This window comes from Hyperoodon ampullatus (assembly GCF_949752795.1).
Source record: "Hyperoodon ampullatus genome assembly, chromosome: 9".
NCBI lineage: Eukaryota > Metazoa > Chordata > Mammalia > Artiodactyla > Ziphiidae > Hyperoodon > Hyperoodon ampullatus.
Genome location: NC_136922.1, coordinates 105,982,608 through 106,003,021, shown reverse-complemented (window position 1 = coordinate 106,003,021; position 20,414 = coordinate 105,982,608). Strand labels below are relative to the sequence as shown.

At 42.9% G+C, this 20,414-nt stretch overlaps 1 pseudogene across 1 annotated transcript in view; it reads left to right on the top strand.

The window, feature by feature from the left end:
- Window positions 1-20,414, top strand: part of LOC307058452 (epithelial cell adhesion molecule-like) — a 33,749-nt pseudogene extending 13,335 nt beyond the window's left edge. The window contains exons 3-4 of the transcript in view: window positions 18,949-19,134; window positions 20,374-20,414. The product of the transcript in view is annotated as an epithelial cell adhesion molecule-like (transcript). The remainder of the gene's footprint in view (window positions 1-18,948; window positions 19,135-20,373) is intronic.

Sequence of the window (20,414 nt, the reverse complement as noted above, 5' to 3'; positions counted from 1 at the left end):
GTTCCCAGAAATGTCATTGAGTCCTGAATGGCCACAGGAATAATTGATATTGTCAGTTTCCCTTCCAGCGGTGAGAGAAGCCCTTTATTCTTTAGGGGAAAGCAAAAATAGACTGGTTTCACAGGGTAAGTGAGCCCAAAGAGAAGGCAGACCGAAGACTGGATAATTACAAATGCAGCCTGCAGTCCCTCACTAAATGGGGCACTGGATTAAGAACTTGGAACGTGAATCTAGAACTCTCCAGTTACTACAGTCGTGTAAACACCAAGGCAGACTGCATTGGGCAGTGCTCGCGTTCAGTTGAGCACAAGGTCATGGATAATTAGAGGACAAGGTGGTCAGTGATGGAATCTCAGAGCTGCAAAACAAGTAGAGCTCTTCAGACTGAGTCTCTGTCTGCACATGGGAATAAGGTGATGGCTCCGTTAACAGAGACCACAGTCAGAGATAACCCGAGGTGCCAGGTGCTGCCCATCTGGCCCCCACCCCAGGCTCCTTCTGCAGGCCGAGCTCCCTCTGCATAGAGATGCGCTCCTGCTCTTTCAGCCCGATCCTCACATTCAAGCTGCTCACGCTCCTCCAAACCTCGTTAACACGTGGACTGATGGATCCTTCGGATCCAAAGCTCCTTCCCAGGCTTCCTCCTGTGCTTCCAGCCACAAAGCAGGAAGAGCACAACCCAGGTCTAATGCGTTGTCAGAATCACATTTCCTTTCTGCAGAATGGAACCGGCGCCTGCCATACCTACTCACAATTCTGAAATGAGAGTGTGGAAGGGAACTGTAATGTATTTTGAAACTATAAAACATAATGTTTATATCATGTAATCTTTTTATAAATCAATTCATTGCAAATTCAGACTGGGGACTTGGAACCTGTGTAGCAAGGGGAACTCACTTGTAGGTAATTGGAGGAAACCCATCTGAATGATGAAACTCACATACTGTGACCAAAGAGCATAGCAAGTGATGCCAGATGGTGGTCCAGGTCAGAAGCCATGGCCTACGGGTCTAACGAAGAAGTTGTTCAGCGAATGACAGCCTCAGGACCAGCAGGAGCCTGAGCCAAACCCATGCTCATTGACTCAAAGGGAAAAACGTGTTTAGACTGAAAGCAGACAGAGCCCCTAAGTCTTCCAGGCTTGTTTCCAGAGGCCTAAATTCCATGGGCATGGAGTATGAACAGGTTGCCAGAAGCTTAGCCCAGAACTTCTGCGTCCCCAGACTAGAAAAATTCTTCCATGATGGGGGCAGAGGTGGGGGGAAGACTACAAGTTGTAGAGGTAGAAGTGAGAGGAATGTACCCGTCAGATTCCTGGCTAAACCCCATGAGTGGGGACAGGCAGTCGGCATCGCTGGGTAGTGCAGCTAGTGCATAGTGCCGCTAGTCAGGAGTGGAATTGCTGAGTGATGCTTTTATCTCTCTGCATATAAGAATCTCCTTGGAGGAGCTTTATAAAAACCAGTGTCCAAGCTGTGGGGACAATGGGATGTCCACATGCAAAAATAATCTCAGCCATACCTCACATAATACACAAAACTTAACTAAAAATGGATCAAAAACCTAAATACTAATATAAGAGCTAAAAGTATGAAAGTCAGAATAAAACACGGGGTAAATCTTTATGAACTTGGTTTTGTTAATGGATTCTTAGGTATGACACCAAAAGCACAAATGATGAAAGCAAAAATAGATAAATTGGACCTAAATAAAATTAAAAACTTTTGTGTAGAAAAGGGCATTATCAAGAAAGTGAAGGACTTCCCTGGTGGCGCAGTGGTTAAGAATCTGCCTGCCAATGCAGGGGACACAGGTTCGAGCCCTGGTCTGGGAAGATCCCACATACCACGGAGCAACTAAGCCCATGCACCACAACTGAGCCTGTGCTCTAGAGCCCACGTGCCACAACTACTGAAGCCCGTGTGCCACAACTACCGAAGCCCATGCGCCTAGAGCCTGTGCTCCACAACAAGAGAAGCCACCGCAATGAGAAGCCCGCACACCACAATGAAGAGTAGCCTCTGCCCACCACCACTAGCGAAAGTCTGCGCACAGCAACAAAGACACAATGCAGCCATAAATAAATAAATAAATAAATAAATTTATAAAATGAAAAGACAACCTACAGATTGGGAGAAAATATTTGCAAATCATATATCTGAAAAGGATCTAATAGGCAGAATATATAAAGAACTGTTGCAACTCACAACAAAAAGACAAGCCAGTTTAAAAATTGGCAAAGGACTTAAAGAGACATTTCTCCAAAGAAGATGTACAAATGGCCAGTAAGCACGTGAAAGGATGCTCCACATCCCAAGGCACTAGAGAAATGGAAATCAACACTGCAGTGAGATACGAGATACCACTTCTCACATACTAGGTTGGCTAGAATAAAACAACAACAAGAAGAAACAACAAAACAGAAAATAAGTCCTGGTAAGGATGTGGAGAAATAGGAATGCTTACACATTGCTGGTGAGAATGTAAAATAGTTCATCCTTGTGGAAACAGTTTAGCTGTTCCTCAAAAAGTTAAACATAAGATTACCATATGACTCAGCAATTCCACTCTGTGTATATACCTCAAAGAACTGAAAATGGGGGCTTGGACAAATACTTGTAACTGGATGTTCAGAGCAACGCTATTCACAATAGCTGAAAGATGGAAACAACCCAAATGCCCATCAACAGACAAATGGGTAAACAAATTATGATATACACATACACTGGAATATTATTCACCCATATAAAGGAATGAAGTACTGATACATAATACAACAGGGATGAACCTCAAAAACATCATGCTAAAAGTGAAAGAAGCTAGGCAAAAAAGTCACATATTGTATAATTCCATTTATAAGAAATGTGCAGAATCGGTAAATCCTTAGAAGCAGAAAGTAGATTGGTTGCCGGAGGGTGGGGAAATGGGGATTAACCACTTAATGGGTACAAGGTTTTATTTTGGGGAGATGAAAATGTTTTGGAGCTAGATGAGGGGGATGCTTGCACTGGGTGTTGCTGAGTGGTTCTGTTACGTGAATTTCACCTCAGTAAAAATAAATTCACACCCAAGACCAGGTGAACTCAGAGGAACAGGGTCAGGCATGAGTATTTTTTTTAAAGATCTCCAGGCCATGTGACCTTGTAGCTGTGGCTGAAACCTGCAGATTTAGGTGGAAAGGAATGTGGCTGTCCGTGTCCAAGCGTGTCAGAGGAGGGGGAAGGGCTGCGTCACACCCAGGATAGGCTGTCTCACTGATCACCATGTGGATCCTGGCTGAGACCAGATTGGCAGGGTCATTCCCCTTCTTACGGTGCTGGGTAAGATTCTAGAATCACACTGTAGTCTGGCAGTTGAAGGGAGCCACCCACCCGGAGGAAAGATGATTTGAACTGTAATTAAAGTGATATTTTGAGCACATCTGACTTTATTATGGGCTGACCTTAAATGCTATATGTCCTTGTACATTTTAATTCTACATATGCTTACTCATGCCATAAAGTTCCTGCAGGATGTTGCTGAGGGGAATAGGTGTCTGGCTACCATTTATTCAGTAACACATGTTTATTGAGCTGCTGCTAAGTGCTGGGCACTGTTCCAAGCACTGGAGTTTTAACAGTGAACTAGCACGTGATAACCTTGTTTACACTGTAGCGGGAACACCACTCTGACCCTTGTCTATATTCTGATTGCCTGCAGCCCATGTGACCATGGTGTCTGTGTCTAGTTTAAGGAGTCTCTGTTCCTATTTTTGGTTTCCCTCTGGTAGGTGAGATAACCCCAAGGTTATGGTTTAACTGCACCATCAGCCTTTAACCATCTTGTGACACTTTTGTATGATAAGTCAGCCCTCTAGAGTAAGGCTGGCAAACTTTTTCTAAAGGGCCAGATAGTAAATATTAAAGGCTTCATGGACCAAGAGGCAAAACTGAGAGTACTAGGTAGGTCCCTACAGAAGCCTGTGAAATGTGAACATTTACAAATGTAAAAGCCATGGTTGGCTCATGGCCCTTGTGACAAGCAACAGGCTCTGGGGGGTCCCTTGGCAGAAAGTGTGTCTGGCGGATGGAATAACAGTTTACAGTCCTTCTCTCACCTTCGGTCTTAGAATGAGGTGGGCTCTCGTGGCTGCCTTGCTGCCACAGGGAAGCAGTTCCTGGACCTTGTGCTCTGGCTCCCCTTGGGCATGAGGTCTCTCCATCAGGGGTCTCGTATGCAGGGCCTTCATTATCTTCACCTGCATTACTGACCTTTCATTGGTGGCTGCCCAAGGCTGTCTCCAGAACACAGTGAGATCTGCTCTCCTAGGCAAAGAAAGGAAGGGGATGGGAGGGAGGGAGGGAGGGAGGAAAAGTATGAAGCATAACTGGGGTTGTACCATATGACTTAGTGAGCTGATCAAAATTAATACTTTGTCATTTGGTTGTCATTAATTAATATGTTTTCTTCATCAGTGGGGCAGCTCAGTAGCTGCCTTTAAGCATTGTTGTCCTATAACAGAACTTTCATTTTGGGGTAACTTTTAATAATATTCATTTGCATGTTTTCCCCTTGGACATTAAAAATAAGTGAAAACTTTGCCCAACGAGTAGACAAAGATCATTGACTGTACATTAATTAAAGTTCAGAGTTTTGTCTGTGACTTCAAATGCATCAACTGAAGGCAGATTAAAAGGTTTAAAATGAATGTTTCAAACTCAATTGAATTTTTGAGTCTAAAACTCCAATACCACTCACTGGTTAGCGAAAAGCGTGGCCTTTGTATACTCTTACCATAATTTCATATGTAATTAATCAGCTTCAAAATAACCTGGATAGAAGCGAAGGATTAAAACACCACGATCTACTCTTTATATTCATCAGTTCAGAGCTGCTCCATAGGGCAGTCCAGTCTCATGAAAGGAAGTCCTGTCAACACTTTTTTGTATTCTTATGTCATGAATATTCCAGTGTTTTTAAAAGTCTTTGCTATCAGCTAGGGCTGAGTAGTTCCCTGCCTTTTCCCCCCATTTTTATCTACTAAGGTTCTCTGTAAAATGCGTCATTCCTACCGTGGGCTGATGTGCTGGCCTTCCGCTCGTCTGTGCTGCGGACCTGTCCCCCTCACACCTTTCACCCTGGAATGCCTTCCCCTGCCTCACCCTGGGAGCCTGGCGTAAATCTCATTTCACTCTCTTTTTCTCTTCAGCACACAGGAATTCCTACCTCCTCAATTGCCGTCACTTACCTCCAGGTTGAGATTTTGCGGTTTTGGGGGCGGGAGGCACTGATTTATAAGCTCTCATGTATTCCACAACCAGTAACATCTACTTAGACACCTGTTAGGTTTAACTGGAATTCATTGCTGTGCCTTTTCCAGATCCTTCAGTGCTCATGTCCTCATTCCAATATTTGAAGATGAACTAAGTGCTGGATGTTAGCAAGATGGGGGGAGCCGAGGCGGCCTCTCTTCAACATAACTCGCCGCCTGCTGAGGTGAGTGTTACGAGAGAGACCTGCCCGCGTTCGGAGGCGTGGAGAAGGGTCCCAGGGAGGAGTTCATGTGGACTGCCGTGGTCCATGGCTGCGGGTGACTCCTCAGTGGTCTTGGGGGGTGCAGACCTCCATCCAGGGCCTCACATCCAGCCTAGTGTGTTCTCATCGCTGTAGAGCCCAGGTGTGTTTCCTCGCCTGTGTGTCACAGGACGAACTGGTCCACTGAGAAGCTCTGCGAGGGAAGGGCAGAGTTACCTCTCAGTACGTTTAGGCTGGCGTTTCTCAGCCTCAGCACCGTTTACCTTTGGGACCCAATAATTCCTTGTTGGGGGTGGTCCTGCACATTGTAGAATGCCACCGGCGTCCTGGACTCTGCCCACTAGGTGTCAGTAGAGCACCCCTTCCCCCCACAAGCCCCCATTTTTAATGAAAAAGCTGTCTCCAGACATTCCAAATGTTCCCTAGGGGAGAATTCCCTTACAGAATCTCAGAAGTTCACAGTGTAGGCTTCCATAGGTTTCTTTTTTTTTTTTTCCCAGAAACTTAAAAGTGTCATTTTACTCAATATTTCCTAAACTTATTTGGCTATAGATGCGGAACACTTCTGTTCGCATAGCAGCTATTAACATTCCTTGGAATTAGGGTTTTATGAAACACCTTGAAAAAGGGCTGGTTTCTTCCATCTGTAAGGGTTATGATGGAAGGTCATATGCTGAGGAACAGTATTGCTAAGTGTTACTTGGAGAGCATCCGTCAGGACTTTCCTGAAGCAGATGCAGCAAGGAGTACGTCTCATCTACCCCAAGCTTGCTTCCCTTCAGACTGTCCTTTGGAATCCCCTTCTCCTTCTGCAGGTGGGCACACTGACATCGGGGCAATTTGCATTCTCTTCCCGGGGAGGAAAAGTGTGGGAGGAGGTAGTCTTATCAGTGTCCTACTGGGACCCCAGTGCCCCATGCAGCAGCCAGATGCTGTCCTCCAACTGCAAACCCCTCTGGGGACACTTTCTTCTCCTTTATCTTCTTCGAAGGCTTCAACTGTTGTCTTAGAGACCATATTTCACTATATAAGAATGTTGTGGGGAGATTTCCCCTTCCCACCCCAAACCCTAAGAACAGCCTTGAATCTGCTAAGGGGAGCATGGCTGAAATTGTTTGTTAGCATCATCTTATCCAGGTGAAAGCCTGCACATGTACTCACACACTGATGTGTCTCAGCTGGACTTTCATGTGAAGTGTCAGGAGATTCTTTTCTCCTGCAGATCTTGGCTCAGGCAAGAAGAGATTTGGGGTTGACAAGTTGTTTTACTCCATAAAAAAGTACTTTTTCTGCCCTACATAGAGCATTAGGGAAACCAGATGTATCCCCTTGAATATTTATGGTTGCACAGCTTCTTCCATGAATAATTCATCACACATAGTACTGCCTACCCATCAACAAGGCTGCACAGGCGAGGATAAGGAACAGAAAAAGCTCCCTCCTCCCCCTTTCCCTGGAAGTCCCAGTACCCGAAGCAGACAGATGGGGAGCCACATGCCTTGCTTGGATCACCCTGTGAAAGAAAATAAAACACACTTCGTTGGAATTTTCTACAACAAGCCTTTATTACTTCAGTAAATCACGGGGAGCAATCGTCAGGAAAAAAGCATTGCTTTTCCAGCCAGACTTCTAAGAGGAACATTTGGCTTCTTTTCTTATTATGGGGCCAAATATCGTTGCTAAATCAGTCTATTTCAAATACATAAGGAAGCTTTCTGCCTCATAGAAGTGAGCTGTCTCCAGCTTATATAGCTCTTAAAATTACAGACACCTTTGTTTCTGATTTTAATCACGCAAGAGTGTTAGAAGATATTTTAAAAGTTAAGATAAAAAGTCACCTATAACCCTAACACATAAAGATAAGTACCCTTTATGTCTTGCTCTGTAACTTTCTAGGATATACAACCCTACTAAATATGTACTTAAAAACAAAAGTATTTTTTAATACATCTTTATTGGAGTATAATTGCTTCACAATGCTGTGTTAGTTTCTGTTGTACAACAAAGTGAATCAGCCGTATGCATACATACATCCCCATATTCCCTCCCTCTTGAGCCTCCCTCCCACCCTCCCTATCCCGCCCCTCTAGGTCATCGCAAAGCACGAGCTGATCTCCCTGTGCTATGCGGCTGCTTCCCACTAGCTATCTGTTTCACATTTGGTAGTGTATATATGTCCATGCCACTCTCTCACTTTGTCCCAGCTTACCCTTCCCCCTCCCTGTGTACTCAAGTCCATTCTCTACGTCTGCATCTCTATTCCTGTCCTGCCCCTAGGTTCTTCAGAACCTTTTTTTTTTTTAGATTCCATATATATGTGTTAGCATACGGTATTTGTTTTTCTCTTTCTGGCTTACTTCACTCTGTATGACAGTGTCTAGGTCCATCCATCTCTCTACAAATAACTCAAATTTCTTTTTATGGCTGAGTAATATTCCATTGTATATATGTGGCACATCTTCTTTATCCATTCATCTGTCGATGGATACTTAGGTTGCTTCCATGTCCTGGCTATTGTAAATAGTGCTGCAATGAACATTGTGGTACATGACTCTTTTTGAATTATGGTTTTCTCAGGGTATATGCCCAGTAGTGGGATTGCTGGATCACATGGTAGTTCTATTTTTAGTTTTTTAAGGAACCTCCATACTGTTCTCCATAGTGGCTGTATCAATTTACATTCCCACCAACAGTGCAGGAGGGTTCCCTTTTCACCACACCCTTTCCAGCATTTATTGTTTCTAGATTTTTTGATAATGGCCATTCTGACCGGCGTGAGGGGAAACCTCATTGTAGTCTTGATTTGCATTTCTCTAATAATTAGTCATGTTGAGCATCTCATGTGCCTCTTGGTCATCTGTATGTCTTCCTTGGTGAAGTGTCTATTTAGGTCTTCCGCCGATTTTTTAACTGGATTGTTTGTTTTTTTGATATTGAGCTCCATGAGCTGTTTGTATATTTTGGAGATTAATCCTTTGTCTGTTGTTTCATTTGCAAATATTTTCTCCCATTCTGAGGGTTGTCTTTTTGTCTTGTTTATGGTTTTCTTTGCTGTGTTCTTTGCTGTGCAAAAGGTTTTAAGTTTCATTAAGTCCCATTTGTTTATTTTTGGTTTTATTTCCATTACTCTTGGAGGTGGGTCATAAAAGATCTTGCTGTGGTTTATGTCAAAGGGTGTTTTTCCTTTGTTTTCCTCTAAGAGTTTTATAGTGTCTGATCTTACATTTACGTCTTTAATCCATTTGGGGTTGATTTTTGTGTATGGTGTTAGGTAGTGTTCTAACTTCATTCTTTTACGTGTAGCTGTCCAGTTTTCCCAGCACCACTTACTGAAGAGGCTGTCTTTTCTCATTTGTATGTTCTTGCCTGCTTTGTCGTAAATTAGGTGCCCATATGTGCGTGGGTTTATCTCTGGGCATTCTATCCTATACCATTGGTCTATATTTCTGTTTTGGTGCCAGTACCATACTGTCTTGATTACTGTAGCTTTGTGGTATAGTTTGAAGTCAGGGACCCTGATTCCTCCAACTCCATTTTTCTTTCTCAAGATTGCTTTGGCTATTTGGGGTCTTTTGTGTTTCCATACGAATTGTAAAATTTTTTGTTCTAGTTCTGTGAAGAATGCCATTGGTAGTTTGATGGGGATTGCAATGAGTCTGTAGATTGCTTTGGGTAATATAGTCATTTTCACAATATTGATTCTTCCAGTCAAAGAACGTGGTATATCTCTCCATCTGTTTATGTCATCTTTGATTTCTTTCAGCAGTGTTTTGTAGTTTTCTGAGTACAAGTCTTTCGCCTCCTTAGGCAGGTTTATTCCTAGGTATTTTATTCTTTTTGTTGCAATGGTAAACGGGAGTGTTTCCTTAATTTGTCTTTCTGATTTTTCATTGTTGGTGTACAGGAATGCCAGAGATTTCTGTGCATTAATTTTGTATCCTGCAACCTTACCAAATTCATTGATTAGCTCTAGTAGTTTTCTGGTGGCATCTTTAGGATTTTCTGTGTATAGTATCATGTCATTGGCAAATAGTGACAGTGTTACTTCTTCTTTTCCAATTTCTATTCCTTTTATTTCTTTTTCTTCTCTGATTGTGGTGGCTAGGACTTCCAAAACTATGTTGAATAAGAGTGGAGAACCTAAAACAATTAGAGAAAGAACAACAAAAAACCCCCAAAGTTAGCAGAAGGAAAGAAATCATAAAGATCAGATCAGAAATAAATGAAAAAGAAATGAAGGAAACGATAGCAAAGATCAATAAAACTAAAAGCTGGTTCTTTGAGAAGATAAACAAAATTGATAAACCATTAGCCAGACTCAGCAAGAAAAAAAGGGAGAAGACTCAAATCAATAGAATTAGAAATGAAAAAGGAGAAGTAACAAATGACACTGCAGAAATACAAAAGATCATGAGAGATTACTACAAGCAACTCTATGCCAATAAAATGGACAACCTGAAAGAAATGGACAAATTCTTAGGAATGCACAACCTGCCAAGACTGGATCAGGAAGAAATAGAAAATATGAACAGACCAATCACAAGCACTGAAATTGAAACTGTGATTAAAAATCTTCCAACAAACAAAAGCCCAGGACCAGATGGCTTCACAGGCGAATTCTATCAAGCATTTAGAGAAGAGCTAACACCTATCCTTCTCAAACTCTTCCAAAATATAGCAGACGGAGGAGCACTCCCAAACTCATTCTACGAGGCCACCATCACCTTGATACCAAAACCAGGCAAGGATGTCACAAAGAAAGAAAACTACAGGCCAATATCACTGATGAACATAGATGCAAAAATCCTCAACAAAATACTAGCAAACAGAATCCAACAGCACATTAAAAGGATCATACACCATGATCAAGTGGGGTTTATTCCAGGAATGCAAGGATTCTTCAATATACGCAAATCAATCAATGTGATACACCATATTAACAAATTGAAGGAGAAAAACCATATGATCATCTCAATAGATGCAGAGAAAGCTTTCGACAAAATTCAACACCCATTTATGATAAAAACCCTCCAGAAAGTAGGCATAGAGGGAACTTTCCTCAACATAATAAAGGCCATATATGACAGACCCACAGCCAACATTGTCCTCAATGGTGAAAAACTGAAACCATTTCCACTAAGATCAGGAACAAGACAAGGTTGCCCACTCTCACCACTCTTACTCAACTTAGTTTTGGAAGTTTTAGCCACAGCAATCAGAGAAGAAAAGGAAATAAACGGAATCCAAATAGGAAAAGAAGAAGTAAAGCTGTCATTGTTTGCAGATGACATGATACTATACATAGAGAATCCTAAAGATGCTACCAGAAAACTACTAGAGCTAATCAATGAATTTGGTAAAGTAGCAGGATACAAAATTAATGCACAGAAATCTCTGGCATTCCTATATACTAATGATGAAAAATCTGAAAGTGAAATCAAGAAAACACTCCCATTTACCATTGCAACAAAAAGAATAAAATATCTAGGAATAAACCTACCTAAGGAGACAAAAGACCTGTAATTAGAAAATTATAAGACACTGATGAAAGAAATTAAAGATGATACAAATAGATGGAGGGATATACCATGCTCCTGGATTGGAAGAATCAATATTGTGAAAATGACTCTACTACCCAAAGCAATCTACAGATTCAATGCAATCCCTATCAAACTACCACTGGCATTTTTCACAGAACTAGAACAAAAAATTTCAAAATTTGTTTGGAAAAACAAAAGACCCTGAATAGCCAAAGCAATCTTGAGAACGAAAAATGGAGCTGGAGGAATCAGGCTCCCTGACTTCAGACTATACTACAAAGCTACAGTAATCAAGACAGTGTGGTACTGGCACAAAAACAGAAAGATAGATCAATGGAACAGGATAGAAAGCCCAGAGATAAACGCACGCACATATGGTCACCTTATCTTTGATAAAGGAGGCAGGAATGTACAGTGGAGAAAGGACAGCCTCTTCAATAAGTGGTGCTGGGAAAACTGGACAGGGACATGTAAAAGTATGAGATTAGATCATTCCCTAACACCATACACAAAAATAAGCTCAAAATGGATTAAAGACCTAAATGTAAGGCCAGAAACTATCAAACTCTTAGAGGAAAACATAGGCAGAACACTCTATGACATAAATCACAGCAAGATCCTTTTGGACCCACCTCCTAGAGAAATGGAACTAAAAACAAAGATAAACAAATGGGACCTAATGAAACTTCAAAGCTTTTGCACAGCAAAGGAAACCATAAACAAGACCAAAAGACAACCTTCAGAATGGGAGAAAATATTTGCAAATGAAGCAACTGACAAAGGATTAATCTCCAAAATTTATAAGCAGTTCATGCAGCTCAATAGCAAAAAAACAAACAACCCAATCCAAAAATGGGCAGAAGACTTAAATAGGCATTTCTCCAAAGAAGATATACAGACTGCCAACAAACACATGAAAGAATGCTCAACATCATTAATCATTAGAGAAATGCAAATCAAAACTACAATGAGATATCATCTCACACCAGTCAGAATGGCCATCATCAAGAAATCTAGAAACAATAAATGCTGGAGAGGGTGTGGAGAAAAGGGAACACTCTTGCACTGCTGGTGGGAATGTGAATTGGTACAGCCACTATGGAGAACAGTATGGAGGTTCCTTAAAAAACTAAAAATAGAACTACCATATGACCCAGCAATCCCACTACTGGGCATATACCCTGAGAAAACCATAATTCAAAAAGAGACATGTACCAAAATGTTCATTGCAGCTCTATTCACAATAGCCCGGAGCTGGAAACAACCTAAGTGTCCATCATTGGATGAATGGATAAAGAAGATGTGGCACATATATACAATGGAATATTACTAGCCATAAAAAGAAACAAAACTGAGCTATTTGTAATGAGGTGGATAGACCTAGAGTCTGTCATACAGAGTGAAGTAACTCAGAAAGAGAAAGACAAATATCGTATGCTAACACATATATATGGAATTTAAGGGGAAAAAATGTCATGAAGAACCTAGGGGTAAAACAGGAATAAAGACACAGACCTACTTGAGAACGGACTTGAGGATATGGGGAGGGGGAAGGGTAAGCTGTGACAAAGCGAAAGAGAGGCATGGACATAGATACACTACCAAACGTAAGGTAGATAGCTAGTGGGAAGCAGCCGCATAGCACAGGGAGATCAGCTCGGTGCTTTGTGACCGCCTGGAGGGGTGGGATAGGGAGGGTGGGAGGGAGGGAGACGCAAGAGGGAAGGGATGGGGGAACAGATGTATATGTATGACTGATTCACTTTGTTATAAAGCAGAAACTAATAAAAAAAAATCCCCCCCCCAAAAAAAAAGAAGAGTGGAGAGAGTGCACATCCTTGTCTTGTTTCTGATCTTAGTGGAAATGCTTTCAGTTTTTCAACATTGAGTATGATGCTTGTTGTGGGTTTGTCATATGCCTTTATTTTGAGGTAGGTTCCCTCTGTGCCCATTTTCCTGGAGAGTTTTTATCATAAATGGGTGTTGAATTTTGTCAGAAGCTTTTTCTGCATCTATTGAGATGATCATATGGTTTTTGTTCCTTAATTTGTTAATGTGTTGTGTCACACTGATTGATTTCTGTATATTGAAGAATCCTCGCATCCCTGGGATAAACCCCACTTGATCATGGTGCATGATCCTTTTAATGTTCTGTTGGATTCTGTTTGCTAGTATTTTGTTGAGGATTTTTGCATCTATGTTGATCAGTGATATTGGTCTATAATTTTCTTTGTGATTATCTTTTTCTGGTTTTGGTGTCAGGGTGATGGTGGCTTCGTAGAATGAATTTGGGATTGTTTCTCCCTCTGCAGTTTTTTGGAAGAGTTTGAGAAGGATTGGTGTTAGCTCTTCTCTAAATGTTTGACAGAATTAGCCTGTGAAGCCTCCACGTCCTGGACTTGTTTGTTGGAAGATTTTAAATTATGGTTTCAATTTCATTACTTGTGATAGATCTGTTTATATTTTCTAATTCTTCCTGGTTCAGTCTTGGAAAATGTACCTTTTCAAGAATTTGTCCATTTCTTCATGGTTGTCCATTTTATTGGCATATAGTTGTTTGTAGTAGTCTCTTATAATCCTTTATATTTCTGCGGTGTCAGTTGTGATTTCTCCTTTTTCATTTCTAATTTTATTTGCATCCTCTCCCTTTTTTTCTTGATGAGTCTGGCTAAAGGTTTATCAATTTTGTTTATCTTCTCAAAGAACTAGCTTTTAGCTTTATTGATAGTTGCTATCGTTTTCTTCATTTCTATTTCATTTATTTCTGCTCTGATCTTTATGATTTCTTTCCTTCTACTGACTTTGGGTTTTCTTTGTTCTTCTTTCTCTAGTTGTTTTAAGTGTAGAGTTAGATTGTGTATTTGAGATTTTTCTTGTTTCTTGAGGTGAGATTGAATTGCTATAAACTTCCCTCTTAGAACTGCTTTTACTGTGTCCCATAGGTTTTGGGTCATCATGCTTTCATTGTCATTTGTTTCTATGTATTTTTTTTTATTTCTTCTTTGATTTCTTCAGTGATCTCTTGGTTATTTAGTAGCGCTCTGTTTAGCCTCCATGTATTTGTGTTTTTTTTTTTTTTTTGCAGTATGCGGGCCTCTCACTGTTGTGGCCTCTCCCGTTGCTGAGCACAGGCTCTGGACGCGCAGGCTCAGCGGCCATGGCTCACGGGCCCAGCCGCTCCACGGCATGTGGGATCCTCCCGGACCGGGGCACGACCCCATGTCCCCTGCATCGGCAGGCAGACTCTCAACCACTGTGCCACCAGGGAAGCCCCGTATTTGTGTTTTTACAGGTTTTTTTTTCCTGTAATTGATTTCCAGTCTCAAGCGTTGTGGTCAGAAAAAATGCTTGATATGATTTAAATTTTCTTAAATTTTCCGAGGCTTGATTTGTGACCCAAGATGTGATCTATCCTGGAGAATGTTTGGTGTGCACTTGAGAAGAAAGTGTATTCTGCCACTTTTGGGTGGAATGTTGTATAAATATCAGTTAAATCTATCTGGTCTGTTGTGTCATTTAAAGCTTGTGTTTCCTTATTTATTTTCTGTTTGGATGATCTGTCCATTGGTGTAAGTGGAGTGTTAAAGTCCCCTACTGTTATTGTGTTACTGTCGATTTCCCCTTTCGTGGTTTTTAGCATTTGCCTTATGTACTGAGGTGCTTGTATGTTGGGTACATAAACATTTATAATTGTTATATCTTCTGCTTGGATTGATCCCTTGATCATTATGTAGTGTCCTTCCTTATCTCTTATAACAGTGTTTATTTTAAAGTCTATTTTGTCTGATACGAGTATTGCTACTCCAGCTTTTCTTTGATTTCCATTTGTATGGAATCTTTTTCCATCCCTTCACTTTTGGTCTGTATGTGTCCCTAGGTCTGAAGTGGGTCTCTTGTAGACAGCATATATATGGCTCTTGTTTTTGTATCCATTCAGCCAGTCTGTGTCTTTTGGTTGGGGCATTTAATCCATTTACATTCAAGGTTATTATCGATATGTATGTTCCTATTGCCATTTTATTAATTGTTTTGGGTTTGTTTTTGTGGGTCTTTTTCTTCTCTCGTGTTTCCCACCTAGAGAAGTTCCTTTAGCATTTGTTGTAAAGCTGGTTTCATGGTGCTGAATTCTCTTAGCTTTTGCTTTTGTGAAAAGCTTTTGACTTCTCCATCGAATCTGAATGAGGTCCTTGCCGGTACAGTAATCTTAGTTGTAGGTTTTTCTCTTTCATCATTTTAAGTATATCCTGCCACTCCCTTCTGGCCTGAAGCGTTTCCACTGAAAAAATCAGCTGATAACTTTATGGGGATTTCTTTGTAAGTTATTTTTTGTTTTTCCCTTGCTGATTTTAATATTTTTTCGTTGAATTTAATTTTTGTTAGTTTGATTAATATGTGTCTTGGTGTGTTTTTCCTAGGGTTTACCCTGTATGGGACTCTCTGTGCTTCCTGGACTTGGGTGACTATTTCCTTTTCCATGTTAGGGAAGTTTTCGACTATAATCTTTTCAAATATTTTCTCAGACCCTTTCTTTTTCTCTTCTTCTTCTGGGACCCCTATAATTCCAATGTTGGTGTGTTTAGTGTTGCCCCAGAGGTCTCTGAGATTGTCTTCAGTTCTTTTCAGTCTTTTTCCTTTATTCTGCTCCTTGGCAGTTATTTCCACCGTTTTGTCTTCGAGCTCACTTATTCATTCTTCTGCCTCAGTTATTCTGTTATTGATTCCTTCTAGATATTTTTCATTTCCGTTATTGTGTTGTTCATCTGTTTGTTTGTTCTTTAGTTCTTCTAGGTCTTTGTTAAACATTTCTTGTATTTTCTCAATCCGTGCCTCTATTCTATTTCCGAGATTCTGGATCATCTTTACTATCATTACTCTGAATTCTTTTTCGGGTAGATTGCCTATTTCCTCTTCATTTATTTGGTCTTGTAGATTTTTACCTTGCTCCTTCATCTGTGACATATTTTTTTGCCATCTCATTTTTTTTTTTCATGAGTGGGGTTGTGTTCTGGTCTTACTGGATGTTTGGCGCTGAGATGAGGAACTCCGTGTTGCCTCACTCCGATGAATATTCCCTGGGGTCTGAGGTCCTCTGTTAGTCCAGTGGTTCAGACTCGGAGCTCCCACCACAGGAGCTTTGTTCCACCCCCTGGCTCGTGAACCAAGTTCCCTCAAGCCACGCAGGGTGGCAAAGAAAAAAAAGAGAACAATAACAAAGTAAAAAATAAAATTAGACCAGGAAACTAACAGGTATGTTAGAAAGAATATAAAAATAAAAGTGTAGATGAATCAACATCCGCAAGGTACAGTACCACAATAGTAAAAAAGAGGAGAGAAAAGATAAATAAATAAATAAGGGCGGGAAAGGCCTAAGCAAGGGTGAAGTTTGGGTGTTGGGTGGGGCCTATGCTCAGGACCCACAGGGCTGGAAAAGGCCCTGGGGCCTGTGGGGGGCGGGACTTAGTCTCAAGGAGCAGAAGGGCCCAGGCGTGCCCCCCACCCCTGGCCTCAGAGTGTGGGGACCGCTCCTGGGAGCCCAGCAGGCTTCCTGGGCTCGAGTGGGTGGGGCAAACGCCCTCCGCTCCTCTCCCGCTCCTCCAGTCCTGGAGGGCCCCTCCTGCCCGCCTCTCCTGATCTCCCTGGCCTCAGGGGCGCCAATCTTGTCTGGCCCCCACTTGTCCCCGCCGTCAGTCCCCCCACGTCCTACCGGTTCACCTTGGGGTTCTTTCTGTCTCCTCGGGTGTCAGAGTCCCCCACCAGCGCCGGCAGGCACCCTAGTTTTGGGGAGACACTAACTCCGTGTCCTCCCACAGCACCATCTTGACTCCTCCGAGCTTACGGGTTTTATTACAACAGTTATCTTATTGTCTGATTTTCTTACAAGCTGCCTCAAAATGTTCCAAGGACCAAGAAGGGAAATAATTTTTTTGTTGTTGTTGCTAACTTAACACTTAAAGTAAAGCACAGAAGCATAGCTAGGATAGGAAGTAGTGAATGAAATATGTTTATTATTTTTTAAAGTAGTCAGTCTTCACCAGGGAGAAATTACTAGTTCAGGCTAGTTCTTCTCTTCCCAAGGTGTTTATATTAGAAACCTACTTTCTTTTGTATCTAGAGAGAGAAAATTCATAATTTTTAGGACATCATCACCTCAGAAAAGTCCCCGTTGGGGTTGTGGCCACACGGAGCAGAGGAAAAATGCAGTATTCGTGAGGCAGTAACTAAGCCAGCATGCTTTATGGCTCCTGTTATCCAGTGATGGGAGAGAGGAAAACCGTCTGAGCCACAGTGTCTAGTTTCTTCTATTAAGAGTCTTGCAGAGAAGGTATGCACTTGATGGAAGGTTCCTATTGCTAAACCAGTTTGAAAGCCAGTCACTTGAGCTATTGATCTCTGCCTAGAGGAGTCACACCAGAATCATCCCTAAAATAAAAGCCAGCTGCCCTGGATGGGAGCCCACCTCACTGGGTTATCCTTCCACATCTCGCTAGACCTGGGCTTTAAGAGAAAGCTGGGGTTGGGCCCTGTGGGTCAAAGACAACTTCTCCTACAGTATATTCTTCACTTCGGGCTCCCTTCAAATCACAGGGTAAAATTGTAGGGGGTCTTCTTTTAAATGGCTTTTCTTTTTCTATGTGTGTAAAAGGTAGAGTCTGGCTCCCACTCCCAGTCTGAGCCTTTTGGGAAGGTTCTCCCTGAGCATCAAGGCTCCATTTATCTTCTAAAGCCAGACTCCAGATTCTCTTGAATAATCCCCCAAGAGTGAAGTCTCAACATTCCTTGCCTCTCCTCCCCTGACGGAAAACCTGAGGCCCAGCATCCCAGGAGCGGTCCGTGCAGGGTGGCCCTGATCAGTGGGGAGTGTGATTTGCACAGTCACTACTGGCAAGGTGGCATATTTTGGGTGATGTGGGTATTGCCCACCACCCACAGTTGCTGGGAAATGCTACAGCCAACTTCTCAAAAGGAACTGCCCTGCTGATTTCTAAATAAGTTCAGTCTGGGTTGTCTGTGCAGTAAGCCACGTGTTAAGTCCCACATTCTACTGCTTGCTGTGGAACTCGGTGCTGACTGAGGGGTCAGAATGGCCATCAGTAACAGGTGAAAATGCTTATAAGTGCTCTGTGAGGGAGCAAGGCCCACTGGGAGAGGGCCCGTGTAATTCTGGCTTCTACTGCCAATGCAGTGACCTTTCCATGGGCTTAATCTCTGGCTCAATTCAAGTTTCCTAATGGCCTACCATGAACTTCCAAAGAATTCATGGGAAAGGAAGGTGGCTGCTAAAGGAAAATGAATCTCTGTTCCAGAATCTGCTGTGAGTCAGGAGCAGGAAAGTGACAGGTAAACATGCTTTTCTTGCTACAAATAGCAACACTAAAACTCTGACTTAAATATGAAGGGAAATGTATGATCTCTCAACACAAATTTGAGGGGCAGCTGGGCTTCAGGCATGAAAGTTACAGTTTCATTCCTTCCATCTGTGGAGAGAATAAACCGGCCCCCTCTTTGTGAAAGGAAAGCTGCTCAGGTTCTTTAGAAGTAATGGTTACTGAGGGTTTGAAGACTAGCTCGGCCTCATTGAGACTTACCCATTAGTAATCATTACTCAAGATTCACAAGGCTCCCCACCGCAGCTGAGGGCATGTCATAAAGATGACAGTCTCCTTAGGTTAATTTAAGCATGCGGGCAGTTTTTAATGCAATCCTCATTAAAAATGCCAACAGCATTTCATCTGGAGCCAGACAAGTTGATAGTAAGGTCCAGCTGGAAAATAGTATTTAACAATAATGGGAAAACCATGACCATGAAAAACAATAAGAACAATACCTTGATACCTACCGGGAATCCTAACAATCCCTGAAGGCTGTGTGGGCAAAGAGCCTGGCACCGGTGCAGGAGGAGAGGAGTGGCCCAGCGGAGGAGAAACTAGCGCCCAGGAAGAGACAGCGTTCGGCTTCACGGCTGGAGCCGACGGCTCAGGGCTGCAGGTGTTGAAGCCGCTCTGCTGCACAGAGGGCTTCGGCGTGTTCTGCTTCTTGGTTGTGTTGAAGCTCACGCAGTCTAGGGCCCTCGTCCTGGCTGGTAAACTTTGCAGCCTTGCACGTTCTCTGTAAATCACACGAGTCATCTTCACGTTCACCGCATGTTCAGTGACCTGAAGAACCCGCTGGCCCACTTCTCTCTCATATTCACCTGCTCGCCTTATTTAATACCACAACTTAATGGACAGAAGAGTTGCGCTGTTACTTGTGTTCCTCCAGTGTGGCTTTGGGCTAACCGACGGCACTTTTCTCCAGCTGCACTTGTGAAGCGTCCTGCGCGTGGCAGGAGGTATTTCCCTAGGTGCTTCCTTTCTTTGACCTGATTAGAACATTAGCTTGGTCCTAAAATACAGAAAGAAATTTCAGCTCATAAGATAAACGGCGCATTGTCAAAAAGATTCTAAAAGACTATGTTTAAACTGCTCCTGTCAAAAGGCTGCCTTGAGAAGGGATCGTATTAATTAATGGCGTGGTTTCTTGCTGACCCTGGACCAGCGGGATGGTTATAAACGTTGTCTGTTTGTCTTACCTGTCCTGGGGCCCCCGTAGTCCAGCCATAGGAATAACTAAATGTCCTGGGGAAAACCCTACCACCTCGAGGAGCAGGAACGAGGGGGAAAGCCAAGTGAGGGACGGCCCCTCCTACTCACCTCTGACCCCTCGTGCTGCAGCCCACCTTCTCCAATCTGGGGCCAGGACCTCCCTCCCATCTTAAGGTGCCTGGTCAAGACAGAGGCACCCTTGGTGGGAGACAGGCAGCCTGCCTGAGGCCAAACAGGAGGCCTTGGTGAGCCAGACCCCCTTCTCCTTCAGCTCACGGTGAAACTCCGACTTGTGGGACTCCGAGCTGCCCTCCTTGCAAGTGAGGATACACCCCCTGCAGGAGTGTGCCCGGGCTGCCTCAGCAAAGCGCCACAGACCTGGCAGTTTGAACAAAAGAGCTTCATTCTCTCGCGCTTCTGGAGGCTAGAAGTCAAGGTCAAGGTGTGGGCAGGGCCAGTTCCTCCTGAGGCCTCTCTCCTTGGCACACGGACCCCATCCTCCCCGTGTCCTCACAGGGTGTCCCTCTGTGAGTGTCTGTGTCCTGATCTCCTCTTATAAGGACACCAGTCTTATAGGATCAGGGCCCACCCATGACCTCATTTACCTTCATCACCTCTTTAAAGGCCCATCTCCAAGTACAGTTAGATTCTGAGGAACTGGGTGTTAGCACTTCAACATACGAATTCTGGGGGCACATAACTCAGCCCTGACAACCCCCAAGCTCCGTTCCCAGCAGAGTCGACTGGAGAGAAGGTGGAGACGGGCAGATTGAAGTGA